Consider the following 21663-nt stretch of genomic DNA (forward strand, 5'->3'; position numbering starts at 1 on the left):
TCTCAACTCGTTTAAGCTTAACAGACCTTTCTGTTTGTTTTCACTGTCTTGTTTTTGTTATCAATTGTCTCCCTCTGAAAAAATCCCAAATTTTATTTAATTTGCTTTGCAGGAGCAACTGTTTTGTGGAAAACGTATCTCGTCGAAAACGTATCTTGTCGAAAACATATTTGATGAAGGGTAGTTTTTTCATGTTACTTGTCTCGTTTTCTATTTGTTTCCTTCATTGTTTTCAAAGAAAAGTTCGTATTCCATGTTTTCGCATTTCCTATTTCATGTTCTGTGGTGTCCTGTGCCCATACATGCATGTATATACAAATATATGTATGTACATATATATGTGTATGTATGCATATATATTTATATACTATTTATATTATTATATGTATATGTATATGTGTGTGTATATATGTATATATATATATATATATATATATATATATATATATATATATATATATATATCATCGTCATCATTTAACGTCTGTTTTCCATGCTGGCTTGGGTTGGACAGTTTGACCGAGGTGTGGAGAACCAGCGGCTGCACCAGGCTCCAATCTGATCTGGCAATGTTTCTACAGCTGGAAGCCCTTCCTAATGCCAATCCCACAAGACTGTTGCTTTTTATGTGCCACAGGCACAGGAACCAGTCAGGCCGGCCTGGCATCGATCATGTTCAGATAGTGCTTCTTATGTGCCACCAGCACGGTGGCCAGTCAGGGCATACTGGCATTGGCCACATTTGGATGGTACTTTTTACATGCTACCAGCATGGGAGCCAGTCAGGCAGACCTGACATCGACCACATATGGATGGTGCTTTTTATGAGCCACCAGCATTGGAGCCAGTCAGGGAGCACCGGTCACAGCTACGATATTGGTTTTACTTGACTCAACAGGTTTTCTCAAGCATATCATATCACCTGACCCATTAGGAGTACTCTTAACTGGTCCCCATGGCTGTGATCTCACTTTAGTTGCTGGGTCTTCTCACTCACAGTATATTTCCAAAGGTCTCAGTTCCAATGTTTGAAGGTCATGCCACATCACCTCATCCCATGTCTTTCTCTTCCACAGTTAGGGAGTGGCACCTCCTCACACAGCTGTCCTCATCCATATGTAGCACATGACCATACCAGCACAGCCATCTCTCTTGCACACCACATTTGATGCTTCTTATGCCCAACTTTTCTGTCAGGGTGCTTACACTCCGTCATGTATGCACACTGACATTACACATCCAGCAGCTCATACTAGATTCATTTCTTTCAAGCCTACGCATGTCCACAGCAGTCATGGCCCATGTTTCACTGCTTTGGAGCATGGAAGTTCACACACATGCATCATGCAGTCTACCTTTCATCTTGAGCAGTTTCTGCAAGAACATCCCTGGGTCTGGCAAAATATTATCATACTTGGAACTCATGCAAGCATAGGAAAGTAAACATTAAAATGATGATGTTTGATAGCAGATCTGAACAGTTGATTTAAGAAAATTAACAGGTAGTCTCTTACCTCTGGAAAATACATTAAAATGGAAAGATCCTGATCCTAACTATATACACCTTAGGATATTACTTGTTATCTTGTAAACATTATTAATATATAAGTGATGTCAAACTCATTAGCATGCCAGTCAAAATGCTTAGCAGCATTTCATCTGTCCTTATATTCCCAATTCAAATTCTGCTAAGTGTGACTTTATTTTCCATCCTTTTGGGATCAGTAGAATAAGTACCAGTTGAGGACTGGGGTTTGACGTAATCAACTTATCCCCTCCTTCAGATTTGCTGGCCATGTGCCAAAATTTGAAACCAATGTATTAGTGATATATACGTTCATTATTTAAGAAATTCTCCCACACCCTTGATTCCCACTCATTATTTGAGCTGAAAAAACTTGATTTTTCCTTTTCTGAAAAATGCTAAAATTACTCCAGGCTCATCTAAATGGTTCTCATGACTTTCATTAATCTTAAGATTTCAGTACATATGTTGTCTTCCTATCTACTGAAATGTGTGTAAATGGTACAGACTCCTTCAGTTTCATGTCAACATTAAACTAACTTGCTGGAAGATATGTCATTAATGCTTACTTGTAAAAATAATTACTTACAACATGGAGGACAAGAGGAAAAGTTAAGCTGAATTTCTTCCAATAATTAAATGAAATATTAAAAGAGCTGAAATTCTTTAAGATTGAAACTTTTATCTCTTCTAGCAGAAACCAAATACAGTCAATTAAGTAAATTTCATTGATAAGAATATATATGAGTACATGTTAGTCTATATTCACACACATGCACACATGTGAATGTATGTGTATGTAATATCAGATGAAATGTGCATAGCTATGTATGCATTTGTTTGAGGGAGGCCCTTTTTATTTAATTATGTCTTAGTTTATTTCATGTGCTACTAGAAACAGATTCAGCCTTTAAAAAATTTGTAATGATATTTTTTTCTAATAGCCTAAAATTTACTATTGACACTTTAGTTTAGAAATATTAACTTTTATATTGGAGATTATAATAAGATTATAGTTTTGACATCAGTAAACTTCTTTATATATCAGAGTATGAAAGGAAGATTGTATGATGCATGTATACAGACAGCAATTCTACTTGGTAATGAGACATGGGCTCTGAATGCAGGGGACATGTGAAGGTTAGAGAGGAGTAAGGCTAGTATATTCCACTGGATGTGTAATGTAAGTGTACATGTTCAACAGAATGCTAGTGTATTGAGAAAGAAGTTAGGCATAAGAGGAATTAGATGATGTGTGAAGAGAGAAGACTATGCTGGTTTGGGCATGTAATGTGGATGGATGCTGATAGCTCCATAAAGAAGTGCCGATCTCTCAAAGTGGATGGGACACATGGAAGTGGGAAGACCCAGGGAGACATGGAACTGAAGGATGACCTCAAGATACCAAACCTTCAGACAAGATGATAAAGGACTGAGATGCCTGGCACCTTGCTATACTCAAGAAGACCTGTGCTCCACAGCAGAAGTGTTAAGGCCACAAGGGGAAGAGGACTGACCTGCAAGAGTTCTCTGCTTATACCACATAAAAAGCACTCAAGCAGTGCCACATAAAAGCACACAGCATAGTCTTTAAAGTGGTTGGTGCTAGGAAGGGCATCCAGCTGTAGAAAACATGCTAAATCAGAATGGAGTCTTGTGCAGCTCTCCAGCTTGCCAGTTCTGGTCAAACCGTCCAACCCAGCATGGATATCAGATATAAAATGATGATGAAGATGATGAGCTACTCAAGTATATCATTCCCAGTGCTCAGCTGATACGTATTTTATTGACATTAAAAGAATGAAAGGCAAACTTGACCTTGACAGCATTTGATTTCAGAACATCAAGCCAGAAGAAATGCTGCTAAGCATTTTGTCCAGCAAGGTAATAGTTCTGCCAGTTCACCACCTTAACAACAACAACAACAACAACAACAACAACAACAATAATAATAATCATAATTGCAATAATATTTTCTACTAGAGGTTCAAGGTCTGAAATTTTTGTGGAAGAGGTTGTTGATTACATTGACCACACTGTTCGACCAATAAAATATCTTATCAACCTCAAAAGATTGAAAGGTAAAATTTACCTCAGTAGAGTTTTGAATTCAGGATGTAAAGATGGATTAGATGCTGATAAGCATTTTGTCCAGCATGTTACTGGTTCTATCAGTTCACCACCTTGATAATAATAATAATAATGGGTTCAAATTTTACCACAAGGGTAGCAATTTTGAGGGTGAGGATGAGATAATTACATCGACCCCCAGTGTTCAACTGGTACTTAATTTATGAACCCTGACAGGATGAAAGGCAAAGTCGACATTGACAGAATTTGAACTCATAATGACGAGTGAAATATCACTAAGTATTTCATCCAGCGTGCTAGCGATTCTGCCAGCTTACTGCCTTGAATAATAATAATAATGATAATAATAATAATAGACAAGATGAAGAGCATGATGTAATTGCAATAGATATTTTATTGGTTGAATGATATTTCAACAGCAAGCCTGTCTTTGCTGAGTCCAAAATAAAAAATCATAAAAATTCAAAATTATAGAAATTCAAATCTAAAATATGAACGAGAGCAACCAGCATCCACACGTTGATGGAATTACATCATAAGTCTTTAAGTTTCAATTTTATAACTGATAAAAAGAAAGAGAGAGAAAAAGGAATGAAGAAAGAAAAGGATACCAATTTACAATACATTCATATCAGAATATTGATATCAATAGTCAATGGCAAAACATAGATTTATCTAATCTGAAAAATATTTATTTTAAGTCATAACAGAGATTATTGTCACAAAAATCATGTTATATCAGAAGAGATCCACATGTTTCTGAGGTTTTCTCATCTTTGTTATGCAATGAATTAAAGAGGTAGTACTTAGTATTTGATATATGCATTTTCTTGCATGAAGGCTTTTATTACTTAGTAATTTCCAGTTTCACTACAAAGACTCTCTGTAATAGTTATTGTTAGCTCATATATTGTTAGCTTTCAACCCACGACTGTCATATTGTTTTCAAATTTTGACACAAGGCCAGCAATTTCGAGGGAGGGGTTTAAGTCGATTATATTGACCCCAGTGCTCAAATAATGCTTATTTTATTGATTCCGTAAAGATGAAAGGCAATGCTGGCCTCAGCGGAATTTGAACTCGGAACATAAGGATGGACAAAATGCCACTAAACATTTTATGCGGTATGCTAACACTTTTGCCATCTTGCTGCCACACATGATTGTTATATTAATTTCAAATTTTGGCACAATGCCAGTAATTTTAAGGAAAGGGATAAATCGATTACAGCGAGCCCAGTGCTCAACTGGTACTTAGTATATCAACCCCCAAAAGGATGAAAGGTATCTATTTTTTTTTATCTGTGGGCCCCTTTGGTTACTATTTTATTCTGGTGGACCCCCATAGCCGTTCAATGTTTAAAAAGTAGTTTTAAAGAAACTTCTTTCAAAATTCCTATTTTATTTTTCACACATTAACTTGTCAGGTTGAACTAAGTAAATCCTAGCTGTTTCTTGCACTACATACCAATATATACACTTAAAGCAACATTTTTTCAGTAGCCCTTAAAATACTATTTTGAATCCCCAATTTACTATTTTACTACTTGGACCCCCAAAAATCTTATATAGACCCTGGTTGAGAACCACTAATGATCAAAGTGCCCTTCCACTTTATGATGGCATGGTATTATTTCAAAGAGATCTGGAAACTGTTTTACATAGATAGGACAATCATGGTCCCTTAAATGTAAGGGGTCTTTTTATGTAGGCTTTATAATTTCACTTAGGAAAAGTTTTAGCATTTAGATACTAAAGTTTTTATTTTCACTCAGTTACCTTTCCATCATATAATGTCTATATAGTAAACCCAAATCTGTAGGATATTTATATCAGATATTTTAATACTTTTAACCCTGAACCAAACAGAAAATGTCATGCTGGGAATTGTTTATGGAAGCAGAGAGCTGAATTTTTAAGTAAAACATCACTTGTGTTTATCTAAATAACTTTGCAACATCAAATTCATGTTATATAGTCAATTATGTACATCATAATACTAGCTTTGACAGATTTCACTGGAAATTCTGAATTGTTTTGATACCAGAATCCCTCTCTTGGGAAAAGCAAGACAATATTAAACTACTGGAAAGAACTTATTAAATGACATTAATCTATCTATGAGACTCCCAACAGATCATCTATACTCGTTTGTATTGCAAATACTTATTTCATCAAAATTAGAGGTAAAAAATTACTATAAAACCATCAGTAAATGCCTGTTTCAGTGTATGACATACATACATACAAACAAACAAACAATGTTCATCTACCATTATTATTTCACTTCTTTATATACTTAATATATTTTTTTTAAATGTTATTTTATTTTACCCTAGAGATACCATATTTGTAAACCAGGTCTTTTTTTTTCACTTCATAGACAAGCTCCATTTGTAAAATTATGTGTATGCATTGTTCTGATAAAAATTAAGTCCTTGACTGCCAATCATACAGATTGCTTTGGCTGTAACCTTTCATAATGCATTAAAGACATGTTTATCCCTAGAGATATTGTCTTTCAATAAGAGCATTTGCTTTTCACAACTTTCAAAGTACTTTCCTTCATGGTATTATTTCCACCTAATTTTGATAATTTCATATACTTGTTGTAGTTGTATTTTTCGTTAACTCAGTCCTTGAGTATTTCAAATAATAACTAACTTTCAAATTCATTCATCTTTATTGAAAATATCTTAAAGACAAAAATATTCTTTACATTTTTTTTTTTTTTCCAAATAAACTGAAAATAGCAATAAAGGGGAAAATATTAAGCTTTACAGGCATTGATAGTGGTCAATATTATGTCATTTCCATAAGTTCTGTCTGTCTATTTAATAAATCTGAAATAATAAGCAAAATTAGCTTGCATTTCATCCCTCAGTTTTTGATTTATTCTGACCAAAGTTAAAATAATGTAGAGCAGTGTAAACTTTTTAATGATCAGTTTTGCCTTTTTCTCCACATCTTGCCTTGAAGGCATCACAAACTTTTTTCTCTCTATCTTTTATTTTGCAGCGAACTGTCAAGGTGAGAAGCAAAAGGCTGATATTGGATATTTTAGCTGTGAGAAAGGTAAACTACTGGATTCTTTAGTAATTCTCTTTTAAAGAAACTTTTAAGTAAAATGAACAAAACTAAATGTCTTCTCACAAAACATCATATAAACTTATAAAATATTCTGTTGCTAATCATTAAATAATTTTGTTTTATACAGTTTTAGTAAATATGCAATATTTGTGTTGAAGTCAGAATTAAATTTAAAGGATACTCAGTATATTCTTATGAATTTGCATATGTGTGTGTGTGTGAGAGAGATTGTAGAGATGCTTGAATGGAGGCTTATTGCTGTATGTTGCATACAAGAGGTAAGGTGGAGAGGTCCTCACAAGCAAAGCATATAGGTATAAACTCTTCTGGGAAAGTAACAGTGACGGAGTGGGAATACTTCTTGCAGAGAAATTGGTGGATAAGGTCATAGAGGTAGTCAGGGTGTGCAATAGAGTGCTTGCAGAAGAGTGTAGATACAGTTATCTTTGCCTACCCCACCACAAGCAGGCCTACCAAATGATCAGAAGGATCACTTTTATGATATTCTTCTGCAGACTACCTCAAAGACGAGTGACAATGATCTCATCTTTGTGGCTGGAGATTTTAATGAGCATTTTGGATGGCAGCCTGGTATCTTCCATGGTGCACATGGGGGCCATGAGATTGGCTCCCAAAATGAAGATGGAACTAGGTTCCTGGAGTTCTGTGATGCAAATAACCTATTGATTTGCAACACCAATTTCAAGAAGCCAGCCAGTCACCTGATAACCTATCAATCATGTGACTCTGCTAGCCAGATTGATTTCATCCTCACCAGACAGTGAGATGCATGGTTGCTCTTAAATACAAAGACCTTCCCTGGTAAAGAATGTACTCCTCAGTATAGACCAGTTATTAATGACTTTAGACTTGAGGCCAGAAGGATGCCAAGAAGCAGAACAATCTGAAAAAGAAGGACTTGGAAGCTTAAGAAGCCTCCACATGATCAGAGACTTAGAGATATCTTTATCGAGAAATTTAATGAGAGCGAGGAGGAGCTACATACTTGTGGCATAGAAGAAGGCAACTGGGAATTCCAGCAAGACCACTCGCTGAGCACCACTGATCAAATCTGTGGCTGGTGCAAAGTCCCTTCCAGACTTAGCGTAATGTGGTGGTGGAACAATACTGTAGACAGGGCCATTAGAGCAAAGAAACAGACCTAGAGGGCCTGGAAGAGTGGGTGTAGCAGGGAACTGTATCAGATACGGAAGCTAGGAGACAGATATATACATAACCAAGAGAGTAGCTGAAAAGAAGAAGTTTGCCTATGTTCAGCAACATGAGGACTAAAGAACTGAAGTGTTTCAGATTGCAAGACAGTGTGTGAGAGAAAATTGTGATGTCATAGGAGAGAAATGTGTCCGGATGGATGATGGTGCACTTGCATTTAATGATTCTGCAAAGAAAGAGGTTTGGAAATGCCATTATGAAAGACTGCTGAATGTAGAGAATGAATGGGAGGGAGAGAGTCTGCCAAATGTTGACCCAGTTGAGAGACCAGCTACCCGAATAAACAATACCTTGGTAGATAAAGCAATTAAGGCTATGAAGACAGGGAAAGCCTCCAGTTCAACAGGAATCACTGCTAAAATGCTAAAAATATCTGGTGGTGTGGGTTATGGTCTAGTCACCCATATTGTAAATCAGGTGGTTCATGAAGGAGTCATACCCAATGACTGGTGTAGCAGCACCATAGTCAACTGCTACAAAAGAAAAGGTGATGCCTTAGATAGAAATAACTACAGGGGTATCAAATTATTGGATCAGGTGATGAAAGTTATGGAGATTGTAGTACAATTTGCAGTACAATTTGTTCATTTAGCATGCCATTTGTATATACTCTCTCAGGACTTAACCCTATAGCATTTAAACCATCCATACCCAGCCCAAATATTCTACCTATTTTATGTTCAAACCAACCAGATTCAGCCCCCAATGTTATTCTAAAAATAAACACTCAAATCATTGAAATCACAAAGCTACAAGATAATACATGATTAATTAGAAATAAAATGAACTCAGCAATTTGGCAAAAGAGGCTGCCAGAAAAAGTACCAGGTTCAATAAAAATATATATGTATACTGAGGTCAATTCATTCAACTTAAAGTTTTTGAAGATGGTGCTCCAGCATGACTGCAGTCTAATGACTGAAACAAATAAAACATTAAAAAATATACGCCTTACATTTGAAATAGCAATCTGAATGTTAAAGGGTTAAATGCTTGTGTAGTCTACTCTTGGCTAGTAGGTCAAATTTCTGTTTTCTCTCGATCATTTATACACACATGCAATCTGTTCATGGTTCATTGACCAATTTTCAGCTCGTTTTGCAAATCTGTCTTTGTAAAAACCATTCATTATTCAGTTTCTTTATTTTGGGAATCATGTGTATAAGGATACCTCTCTGTATAATTTCAGAGTTATACTTGCTTTCCAAGTGACTTGATTTGAGACTGTGTATTGGAACTGAAACAATTACATCCTGAAATAGTCATTCTGGTCCAAATAACAATGCACAAAACTGTTACGTCATCATCATCATTATTTAACATCTATTATCCATGCTGGTATGGGCTGGATGGTTTGACCAAGGCTAGCAAGTTGAGGGCTACATCAGACCCCAGTCTGATTTGGCATGGTTTCTACAGCTGAATGCCCTTCCTAACACCAACCACTCCAAGTGTAATGGGTGCTTTTATGTGCCACTGGCTCAGGTGCCAATTGCATGAGATCAGTATCCGCAATGGCTACAATTTCACTTGGCTTGGTGGATCTTCTTCTCAATGACTTGAAATTTATTTCATGGAGTGCCGATATCTTTGTTACACAACTGACAGAGTACGACTGCAGGAGTGTTTGTGACCACATTGCAGTTGTACAACTAAATTTTTTGACACCTCATGAAATGAATTAAGACTGAATTTAACAGTTAAATGGCCTGAATGACTCTTCCACAAGATAATTGCTAAATGTAAAGTTACATATAAAGATTTAAGATTTAGATAATATTATTTTATATCCTAATGTTAGAAGAGTTGTATATTTATTTCTCAAATATTTCTTCGTTTGAGTGTAAGTCTTAATCACTAGTATTGGAATTTCTTATTAAGCATCTCCTGTAAAAGTTATAAAAGTCGCTGGAACTCATAAACATAGATTACTCAGTTATAATTTATGCACTAAAAGTTCATTAATATACAGCACAACACTTAAATTAGAATGTATCAGGATACACAAACCGCATAATTATTTTCTTACCAAGGTGAAGGTTATTAAAGTGAAATGTCAGTAGTCGGACTTCATAATTGTTCACTAATTTCGCTTCGTTTCTGATGCATTACTAAAGGAAATTAAAAGATTTCAATGTCTGTCAATTTCTTTTAACTTTACGACCTGAAAGCCATTAAGAACACTTATTTGATCTGACATCTTCCGAGAAAGAAGGGACAGGAAATGAAGAATTATTCTTGCTGTAAGAATGATGTAAATCAGTTTGGAATATTTCTGGCTATAGAAAACAGAGAGATAAGAAATTAAGTACTATGTTTATTGTTAGATGAACTATCTAGAACATTTTCTTATTAATGTGATTGTCTGGAAGTATATGAAAGAATCACAGAATCTGGTGCTGAAATTAGTTACACTTTATCAACACATAAAATAACGTGAAATATATTGCTTGACACCCCCTCCATCCCTCACACTTCCCACAAAACCCACTTCACCCAAATCAAATTTTTATCACTCCACCCTACCCTCACTATTTTCATTGAAATCATTGATATCACTCTTTGTAACCTTAGCCACAACTACCACCACTATTATCATTAGTATCATCAATAACACCATCACCATTACCATTATTATTATCAAGCATAATTGCAAAGATTTGAGTTAACTATTTTATACTTTGTTATCATTAGGCTACTCATCATCAGTATTTTGCATGTTTTTTTCATATTTGCTTAAATTAGATGGGTCTGTTCCTGTACAACATATCACCCCCAAGCCATGTATTTTCATCATTTGATACAGCAACAACAAAAAAAGAAACCTGCATTAGTTTTTAGTCACAGTTACTAAACTACTCTCCCAGATCAGTTGCTTTTGCTGTGGCTAAAGGAGTTTACACCTCTACTACTTCCATTTTGGCTTGGTTTTACAACTGGAAAAACCTTCCTATTACCAATCACTCTATCCCATGGACTAAGTACTATCAGCACTAAAGAGGTTGTCAACTAGCCCTACAGAGAGTCCTCTCCATTTTCTGATAGCCTTTATATAATCACTACTCACCTTCACTGTAACTTGTGGAATCCACATTCTTTTTATATACAGCTGAGAAGTAATAATTTTAGCTATTAAGGGGGCGTACAGTGGCAGTCTCAAGTTGTTGGGACAAAGGTCATCTTTCTGGTGTAGGAAGGGAAGCTCAATTACCAAGGGATGATATAACAGAGATCAGACAGATGGGCATAAAGCTTTACTCTGTTATATTAGTAGAGAGTAAGAGCTTGCAGAGGTAGTTTGAGGCAAATGCAAATTGCATCTTTGATCTAGGTAACAAGATGTTTAGCCAATGAGGCGATTTATCATTGATAAAATAATTGTGCTTGAGTCTACCTTGTTACGATACCAGCCACCAAGATCTTTAACTCATTAACATTCAGATTAATCCATCTACTAGCATGGCTCAGTGGTTAGAGATTCAGGCTCACAGTCATGCGGTAGTGAGCTCGAATCCCAGACCGGGCTGTGTATTGTGTTGTTGAGCAAAGCACTTTATTTCGCGTTACTCCAGTTCACTCAGCTGTAGAAATCTGTTGCAATGTCACTGGTGCCAAGCTGTATCGGCTTTTGCCTTTCATTTGAATAACATTGGTGGCATGGAGAGAGGAGGCTGGTATGCATGGGTGACTGCTGATCTTCCATAAACAACCTTGCCTGGACTTGTACCTCAGAGGAGAACTTTTTAGAAGTAATCCCATGGTCATTCATGGCCTGAGGAGGTTGTTTACCCTAATACATATTTATCCACATTGTTTCAAATTAATCATGCATTATCACATAGCTTCGTAATTTTGATGATGTGATTGTTTATGTTTAGAATGACATTATAGTGTAGGTGTGAGAAACCAGATCTGGCCAGTTTGAATATAAAACATCAAATATTTAGGTAGGATGTGGCCTGTTTGAATTCTAAAGGGCTAAAACTTATTTTGTTTTTGCTTATAATGTTATAAATCTTATAAGAAGCTGTCCTGCTAAAATGTGAGTATACTAAATTTTTTAATTTAAAACGTCTTAGAACTTGGTCATGAGGACAATTCACAATTTTTGGGAAAATGATTCTATGTTAAAAACACTTTTCCACTTTATGCAAGAACAGAATACAAAATAGTCATTTATGTATCATGCTTAATATAAATACACTGTTGATAGGCTAGTTACTGCAGTATTTCTATAAGATAACATCTTATAGATGTGATGTGTTAAAAACACAATAAATATCAAAGGGAGATGAAAAAGTGTCCCAGCAGTAGCTAGTGAGAATGTTGCATGCAGCTGGTTGTGAGTATACACCTCTGAAAAGGTCTAGAAAAGTTGAAATATATCTGGCATTCTCACTGCTGGGTGGTTTTTCATCTTCTTTCAATATTTGAGTTTTCAACGCAGCACATTCATAACAGATGTTATCTTAGGACAAATACTGTAGCAAGTGGCCTATCAACAGTGTATATACACTAAGTATAATACATAGATGGCTATCTTAATTAAATACACCATCAACTGCATAGGTTAAAAATTTCAAAAAGTTTATCTTTTTTCTGAATAATATGTACAAAGCAATACAGACTGCTAAAAATTCAATTAATAATTTCTAAATATTGTTTTCAAATTTTGGTACAAGGCCAACCCAAGAAGGGTGAAAGCAAAGTTGACCTCAACAGAATTTGAACTCAGAACATAAAGACAGACAAAATGCTGCTAGGCATTTGGCCTGACATATTAACGATTCTGTCAGATCACTGCCTTATAAATTCTAAATATTAGTTATGTATTACGAAATGTGATAAACTGATGGTGAACTGCAGTAATCATTTATGCAGCATCAATATCATCTATACGAACTAAATGTTCAAAACAGTGGAATCAGCTCTTTTGAGTTGCTACATGAATCACTGTCTCTATATACATTCTCAGTTAACATGAATTCACTATCTTACAAGTTCATGTTCCTCATTCATGCAACAGATTATATTTATCTCCTGCTTGTCCAGCAATATCTGTTTTTCCAACATTATTGCTTATGTTTGACGACCATGTAACATGTCATTGCTATTTTTCTTGTTTTTTTTTTTTTCTACAATGCATCCAAAGTTTTTCACGGTGAGAGCAGTTCATTTGTTTATTTGCCGTTATCAAATTTTGTTCACAGCACTATATTATTGTCTATCTTTCCTCAACATTAAATATGGTTCCTAAGTGACAGTTCATACATTATCTTTCCAGAGAAATTTTATTTTCTTCTTGCTTTGGTTGCTCACACTCTTTGTTTCACTCATGCATATGGCATTTTTAAAATATTGATTTCCTATGTCTACCTCTGGTACCAATATACTCTTTATTTCCCTGCCATTTGGACAGCTCGCTAATATCAAATGAGTTTTCTTTTTATCCTTTTCATAAATAATAAACATGTCTACTCCTCAGATTATGTTATATTTTAAATATCTTAGTTTTAGTTGTTTACTTTCAGTTCCCTAAATTTAACTCATTTCAGACAACCAATTTGAAATTGTCTCTAGTTTTATGATACAATACTTCCTATTTGAAAGTGTTCATAGATGCAGGCATGATTGTGTGGTAAGAAGTTTGCTTCTCAACCATATGGTTCTGGGCTCAATCCCACTTCTTGGCACCTTGGACAAATGTCTTCTACTATAACCTTGAGCTGACCAAAGCCCTCTGAGTGGATATGGTAGACAGAAATTGAAAGAAGTCTATCGTGTGTGTGTGTGTATGTGTGTATGTGTGTGTGTGTGTGTGTGTGTAGTAAAGAAATTTGTTGAAGAGATTTTCCCCACTTGGTGAGTTGTAGTGAAAAAGTAAATAATAAAAGAAAGAAAATACTCATAATTTATATAGATAGATAGAATATTATATCTAAGGGCATCATAGATAAAGGATAGAATATTATGATAGTCTACCAGTTTCACAAATCATAACATTCAAAGTGGTGAAAATATTCGAATTTTGTATTATCTTAAGGAGTTTTTAGCCCATGCTGTTTGTATGTGAGTTTGTTTGTAAATGAACCAGCATGTAGAAAAATGTAAGGGGGAGGTGATTGTTATTGAGACAGGGAAGGTAATTGCACTTTTCTGGTAAGGTACAGCTTTTGAGAGGGTAAATTTATAGTATTTATATTACAAAGGTATAAACTCATGAGTTAAAGTAGTGAAATAAAATATGTACAAAGTTGGTTATGCATTCATGAATTAAAATACTTACAAAATCCCAAATTGGTTTTGCATTCATATTCAGGCATGGTTTGTATTTTTCAATAAATATATCTTCTTTCTTTAATCATTCTTCTATAGAGATTGTTTCCTTGCACTGGTAGACAAGGAAAACCATGAAGTTTGATTGGAGAATCCCCACATATCTCTGTATGTGTTCACTCAATGGTTTCGGCCCATACCTTGAGAAACAGATCTGTTCTTTTGAATTGTAGTTCTCTGTCTAAGTAACTTTTATAGTTTGGCCTATATAGTTGTGTCCACATCATGAAAAAGTTATCACATAAATTAAATTTTCAGATGTACAAGTAAAATTGATCTTAACTGTGAATTTCTGTCCTTGTTTGATGTGAAATTCCAAACTTTCCAGTAGGTTGGGGCATGTTCCACAATTTGGATGTCTGCATTTTTTAACTATTGGTTTTGTTGTTGGCGGATATAGCTTCACTTTTGTCAGTGGTCTTTTTTAGTGATTTGGGTTGTTTGATGAATTTCTGTGTTTGTAGAATGTTGTTTATCTTTGGATCCTTTCACTAAATTAAAAGGAATATGCCTTTTGATGTGCTTTGGGTGGCATGAACTAAACAGAAGATATTGCTTCAAGTCCATTGGTTTATAATAGATATTGGTTTCAATCTCATTTCTTTTATTCTTTTACACATTTCAGTCATTTGACTGCAGCTATGCTGGAACACCACCTTAAATTGTTTGTTTTTTTTTAATCAAAATATCAAGGAATAGGAGTTGCTCTTTGCTGTATACCATTTTAAGCTGAATACTTGGATTTATACTATTTAGAACTGATTTAAATTCAAGAAGTTTATCAGTGGTCTTATTCCAAATGATAAAGTAGTCATCCAGGTATCTTTTCCAGTTCTCTCTTATATGATAGTAGAATGGGTATCCATATTTTTGTAGTAATACTTCATATATGGTTAATTCTAAATATCCCATTCTTAGGACTGCTTTTGTTCCCATTGCAATTCCATATTTTTGTCAGTAGTGGATGTCATCAAATAGAAAGTAATTGTTTTGGAGGATAAATGTTAAAGCTTCAATAATAAATTCCTGGTTTGTGCACTCTGAAAGTTCTTCAGAATAGTTTTCCAGCCAGAATTTGATTGCTTCTATTCCATAGTAGTGTTGAATATTGGTGTATAGATTTACAACAATTTACAACAGGAAATCATGATGGTCTATTCATTAATTGTTTTAAGTAGGTGGTTTAGCATATTTAAATCAAATGTAATGAAACTTATGATATATTTCAAAAGAGGTTTCTAGAATGCTGCTTAGATGGTGGATTTCATTTGCCAGGCCTGCAATAATGGGTCTGAACTTTAAATCTTCAGGTGCTTGGATATTGACGTATATGCCTGGTGATTGTCTGCAGGCTTCATTAATTACCTGGCTTTTGTGTATTTTAGGTAGGATGTAGAAAGGACTAGGTTTACATTTAAAATTTGTGATATAATCTATTTCTTTTTCTGTCAGACCTTTTCCATGTAGATGAATTAAGGGTGCAAGATTTTTCATTGTTTATAGTTTTGAAAATTTTCATAGAAGGTAGCGTTTTCTAACATGGGCAATAAAAGGTTTTTGTTGTATTCTGCTTTCATCAGAACTACAGCACTTCCTTTGACTTCTTTGATTGTCAGTTCTTTGTTGTTTTGCACTTCAATTAGATTTTACTATTCTATATTGTTGAGGTTTGAGTTAATTCTTTGCTTGTGTAAAGCATTCAGGAAATTGTGGACATGGTTGCATAGTCAATTAGAGTTTTATTCCTACTTTTAAATGGAAGATAACTGCTTTTGTTTTTGACCAGTGATTCATCTTCATTGTTGTAGTTAATTAAGAAATTCACTCTACCCATCTATAGACATAGATTTAGCTGTAGAGAAATGCATTGAGATAATCTGTGAGAATGAAGTAGAGTTCTGTGAAGTCAACACGAGGGAACTGGGCCTCCTCCTTAGACTAAGCTATGACAGTGACTATTTAAATGACCATGACCTCAGTAGATTCTGCCCCACTGGGTCAGAGAGGGGAAGACCACCCACCATCACCTCAGCAGTGAAGAAAAGCTATACCCATCCAAGACCCCAAGAACAACAATCAGGTGAAAGGAATGATTGTACATGCAATAGGGGCTAGCATAAGAACCACCTGGAAGAACCACATAGTAAAGTTTAACATGAAACTATACATGCAGGTTCAAAGTGCAGCCATTGGTGTCATTGTAGCTAGAGATGTGGCCAGCCTCTTCCTGACCTGGTGGGACAGAAAACTTAAGCAATCCTTAGAAGAACAGTCCACAACTCTTCTACTTTACAGTAGGTATGTAAACGACATTAATATCCTAGTTAAGACCAACTCTAGTAAAGAAAATGTAGAATCTGTGAGGAACATAATGGAGAGCATCCAACAAGTTGCTAACTCCATCCACCAAAGTATCAAGGTAACTATAGATTACCCAACTAGGCACCCCAACAATAGACTTCTCGTCCTTGATACTGCACTTTGGTTAGAGACTGTGAACAACAGAGTGCAGCTTCTCCATTCCTATTACATGAAACTCATAGCTTCAAAATATGTTGTTCACAAGAACTCAGCTTTGTCACACAACATGAAAATTAACATACTGATAGCAGACTTAGTTAGGATAATGAACAACATGTCCCCACTATGCAAAACCTATGAAACAAAGAAACATGTACAGAACTTCATGCACTACATGCAATTCTCTGGATATGATTAGAAAGATAGTGTTCGAGTACGCAGGGGTGCTAGAAAGAAGTTAGATAGCATTATATGTAATGAAACTAGTGGTACCTGCCCTAGATATAGAAGCAAAGACTGGAATAGGATACAAAGAGCTTGTGACAAAGCAAACAGGGTGAACACGAGGTATAAAACTGACAAATATCAAGGAGTGATGTTTGTAGACGTCACAGTCCATGGAGAAACTAACCCATAGATTTAGGAAAGCTCTAAAGGAGACCAAACTCAACATTAAGATTGTTGAAAAGCCAGGGAACTCTATCAGATCACAACTATGTAGCACATACCCCTTTGAGAATACCATATGCACCAATGATAACTGCATGGTATCTAGGATTAGCTCTGGCATTAACTGTAGAAATAGAAATGTAATCTACAACATAAGATGCATAGTAAGTGCTTGTAAAGACATGAACATGACATACATAGGGAATACATCTAGGAGCATTACAGAAAGATGACTAAATGAACATTTGAGTCAATATAACGACGAAAAGCAGTCCTCCATACTCTACCAACATGCCAAGGACCAACACGGAGGCAACCTGGGTCAACTTGACATCTGCATTTTATCTAAAATGAGACAATAGCAAGGATTAACCATGAATTAATGAATAAGATTCCAACAGTCATTAAGAAGTACAAATCAGTTGATTCAGTCCTTGATGAAAATAAAGCTGTCCATTACCCAACAGAGTTCCTTAATTCTCTTGAACCACCTGGAATTCCTCCACATAAACTTTTTCTGAAGGTAGGAGTCCCAATAATGCTTTTTAAGGAATTTAGATCCTCCTAAATTATGCATTGGGACAGGGTTGATTGGGAAGACATTACCACCTAATGTGACAGAAGCTACCATCATCACTGGATGTGCCACTGGGGAAGAGGTTTTCATTCCAAGAATTCCAATCAAACCAACAGACATGCCATTTAAGTTCAAACAAACACAATTCCCAGTACAACTTCGCTTTGCAATGTCTATTAATAAAGCTTAAGGTTAGTCTTTGAAATTTACTGGTCTACTTTTCTCATGGTCAACTTTATGTTGGTTGCTCCAGGGTAGGTAGTTTGCAAGACTTATTTGTCTATACTCCAAACCAGAAAACAAAGTTGTTTACCCAGAAGCTCTTACATAATTTCCTTCAATATATGTGGTAGAATTTATCTCTTTTCATAAAAGTGGTAAATTTTGTATTTTCATTTATTATTATTATTATTATTATTTTGTATTATGAATTCAGAATTGATTTCTCAATTAAAGAATAAATTATACCCCAATTGAAGAATAAATTAAATTTAGAATAACAAATTTCTATACAATATATTTTACTTTTTTCTTCCAGCATGTAAGGAAAAATTTCATTCCTGGACAATGCCAGGTGCCTCTGCTAGTATATATATATACATATATATATATATATATATATATATATATATATATATATATATATATATATATATATACTCAATACAAGGGCAAACAATTCATGAGAAAAAATAACTCCCGAAAAATTAATTTGCTAAGATATTATTAATTTTGTTATTACCTGGTATGACTATCTCAAAAAATGATAATAATAGAATCAATAATATTATTGATTCTGTTATTATAATTTTTTGACCAGATAATAACAAAATTAATAATATCTTAGCAAATTAATTTTTCGGGAACTATTTTTTCTCGTAAATTGTTTGCCTTTGTATCAAGAGTATTTCCTCACTGGTGGCTGTAATTGATTTTGCCACAAAATGAATCAGTTGCAACACAGACTTCAATACAGCAGGTTGGGGGTCTCTATCCTGGTAACGCGTACTGAAGAAGCTAAGGTGATTTTTTTTGCCAGTGCAGAAACCAGTCCACATGAGTTCAAATGCTTAAATTTACGTTAAGTGATTTTATTAACCTGATCTGCTTTCGATTGATTTCTGTAGTTACCATCAGTGTATTTTTGGTGATTTAAATAAGAGTTTTGATTGTTATTTCCAGCAGGTAGACATACTTAGTATGTCCTTTGATTAATTTTAATCCTTCAGCTATATATATATATATATCTCAGCATTGCCCGGGTGTTATGACATTATTTGTTCCTTTCTTATGGGCAGAATCAGCACAGTTGATATATAGTGAACTGGATTACTGGTATAATGGAAGTTATTGCTTGTTTAAAAGTGAAGAGGGGGAGGGTACAATTTGCATGGGTTTGCATGAAAGTGATTTCTGTTCTTAAGAAGGATCACAAACTATGTATTGTTTCATCTTATAAATGGCACATTTTCAAAATTTTAGTTTTCCCCCTGTCCTCAATGCAATTTCTTAATTTGTAACTTTTTTATTAATTTTTTTTTTTTTTCATCCATGCAGAAAAATACAGAGATTACGAATCTGGGAAATATATATTTTTTTAAAGTTTAATTTTTCTTAAAGAAACACTAAATGCCTCTTCCCCCACCTCACACATCCATCACCTACCCACTTTCAAAAAGCTAAAAACACCTAATGTTTCACTCTTGTCTGATATTTCACACATGCATAGAATTGTACTGAAATAGCAGATGTAAAATATTATTAGAGCACCACCAGAAAACCCCACATGCTAGAAACAACAAGTAAACAACGTTATTTCTGAAGAAACTTCCCCACTTTCTAAAAAGCAAATAGTGAAGCATTGGGAGTTTGTATATATATATACATACATTCACACATACAAACATATGTATATGTATGTATATTAATATGTATCAAACCCAAGCATGTTTATCTGCATCACTATAGTTTTATATAAGTGCATGTGTGTGTATATATCATACAATGACCATCTACACACTTTCTGTCTTTCACATTCCCTCACATAGCAGCCAAGAGCTATAGTAGAAGACACTTGCCAAGTTGCAATAAAGTAGGACTGAACCTGAACCGTGCCATTGCAAGTGTACTTCTTAACCACACTGCCATACCTGCACCTGTGTTTGTTTACACTGCATTTCAATCAGTTTTTATTCTTGCAAATGTACAATGGTCTCTTAGCTTAGGAATTAAAGTTTCTAGTTTTAATCCAGGTTGAGTCAAGTATATACATGTATATATTCAGGAATGAAACACCTCATGATGATTTGAAAATTGGATTGATCAATAATAATGTGGGGTATATAAATATTATAAGTATATAAATCTGAAGATGAAGTTAGTAAGTTCAGAAAAAATATCATCTTATTAACAACAACAGTTCATCTCATATTTAGATATCTTATGTTGAGTCATCACAACACACAATTTTCATGCTGTTTATTACCTCTAGAACATTGCATCATGAAACCTACATCAACTCACACTCTATCTCCCTCTCTCTTATAATCCATTCTTTATCTTTGTTTTTGATTATAAAATACAGTATCTTCCTAAGTAAAAAAAAAAAAAGAGAGGGGAAAAAAACACATTTTCCTGTATCTTAATATTATTGTTAAGTGCCATGCATCACCATGCCAATGACTGGCTGACTCACAGATTTTATAATCAGTGTTTTCCTATCCTCTTTCCTTTTAACTTTCCTATTATGTAAAGGTGTCATCTGAGCAAATGTCCAGTGAATATTAGATAATATTTTTTTTATTTTATGGGCTGCATGAGAAGTGCAGATAAGCAAATGCTATTCTAATACAACAGTGTTACAAATATCTTAGCATGGCTTTAGTGAATAAGAAGAGATATACCAAGAAAAGCTGAATATGGTTAATTTTATCACAGCAGGAATAAATCATATTTTCTGTTTCTCATTTCTTTTAACACGTTCACTATCACATCTTTTATTGGAACTTACCACCACATATTTTGTGCACTATTGCTTTCAGTGTAGTGACAGAGGTGAGTGTATGCTCAAAATATCTCATAGTTAAACTTTAATATTTGGCACTCATAGTGGTGAACTGACAGAATCACTGGGCTTCGTGGTATTTTGTCTATCTTTACTTTCTGAGTTCAAATTCCACTGACGTTGGCTTTGCCTTTCATCCTTTTGAAGCTGATAAGTGGCATTCTGATAATTCTGAGCATGACAATTCAGTGCTGACAATTCCATGTGTGACAATTCAACACAAAGACAATTCAGTGCAAGAAAAATTCAGTACAAGGACAATTCTCTTAGATCATTCTTCTCAGGACATCATTAAATGCACCAGCCCTCTCATGGATATTTGAAAGCATTTGCTTCGTAGCTAATACTGCTGGCTGTGGTACATGACTATGCTCCATAACATTTTCCCATAAACTTTGATTAACATGGATACAACCTTTGCATTTGTGTTCAGTACAGCCAAGACTCTTTTCCATTTCAAAGTTTGCAATCTGAAAGATAGCAAAATCCATTTGATAAAATGTGCTCATGCCCGTTTTCTGATAAAATTCACTCCATAAGGCTTGTTTTTTAATTTTTAAATTAGTAACTGTTTGTAACCAACAGGAATCCTAAAAACGAAAAAAAACCTGTCCTAGGTTTACAAAATAACAGTAATGGAAATAATGGTTTTTGGACTATTAACAATAGAAAACGCTACCATTTATTCAATGGTTGTTAGTGTTAACAATCTAAAACATTGCCACTTTTTCATGAAGTTGAAAAGTTAAAAAATTTTGAAAAAAAAATTAATGAAATT

At 34.6% G+C, this 21663-nt stretch overlaps 1 long non-coding RNA gene across 2 annotated transcripts in view; it reads left to right on the top strand.

The window, feature by feature from the left end:
* The window catches only part of LOC128247105 (uncharacterized), a 115266-nt gene that overhangs the window by 28878 nt on the left and 64725 nt on the right, over positions 1–21663 (top strand). For both annotated transcript variants that reach the window (XR_016238926.1, XR_008263526.2), the window contains exon 2: positions 6634–6690. This is a non-coding gene — a long non-coding RNA (uncharacterized LOC128247105). The remainder of the gene's footprint in view (positions 1–6633; positions 6691–21663) is intronic.

The sequence above is a fragment of the Octopus bimaculoides genome, chromosome 2 (genome assembly GCF_046866305.1).
Source record: "Octopus bimaculoides isolate indiv1 chromosome 2, ASM4686630v1, whole genome shotgun sequence".
Lineage (NCBI taxonomy): Eukaryota > Metazoa > Mollusca > Cephalopoda > Octopoda > Octopodidae > Octopus > Octopus bimaculoides.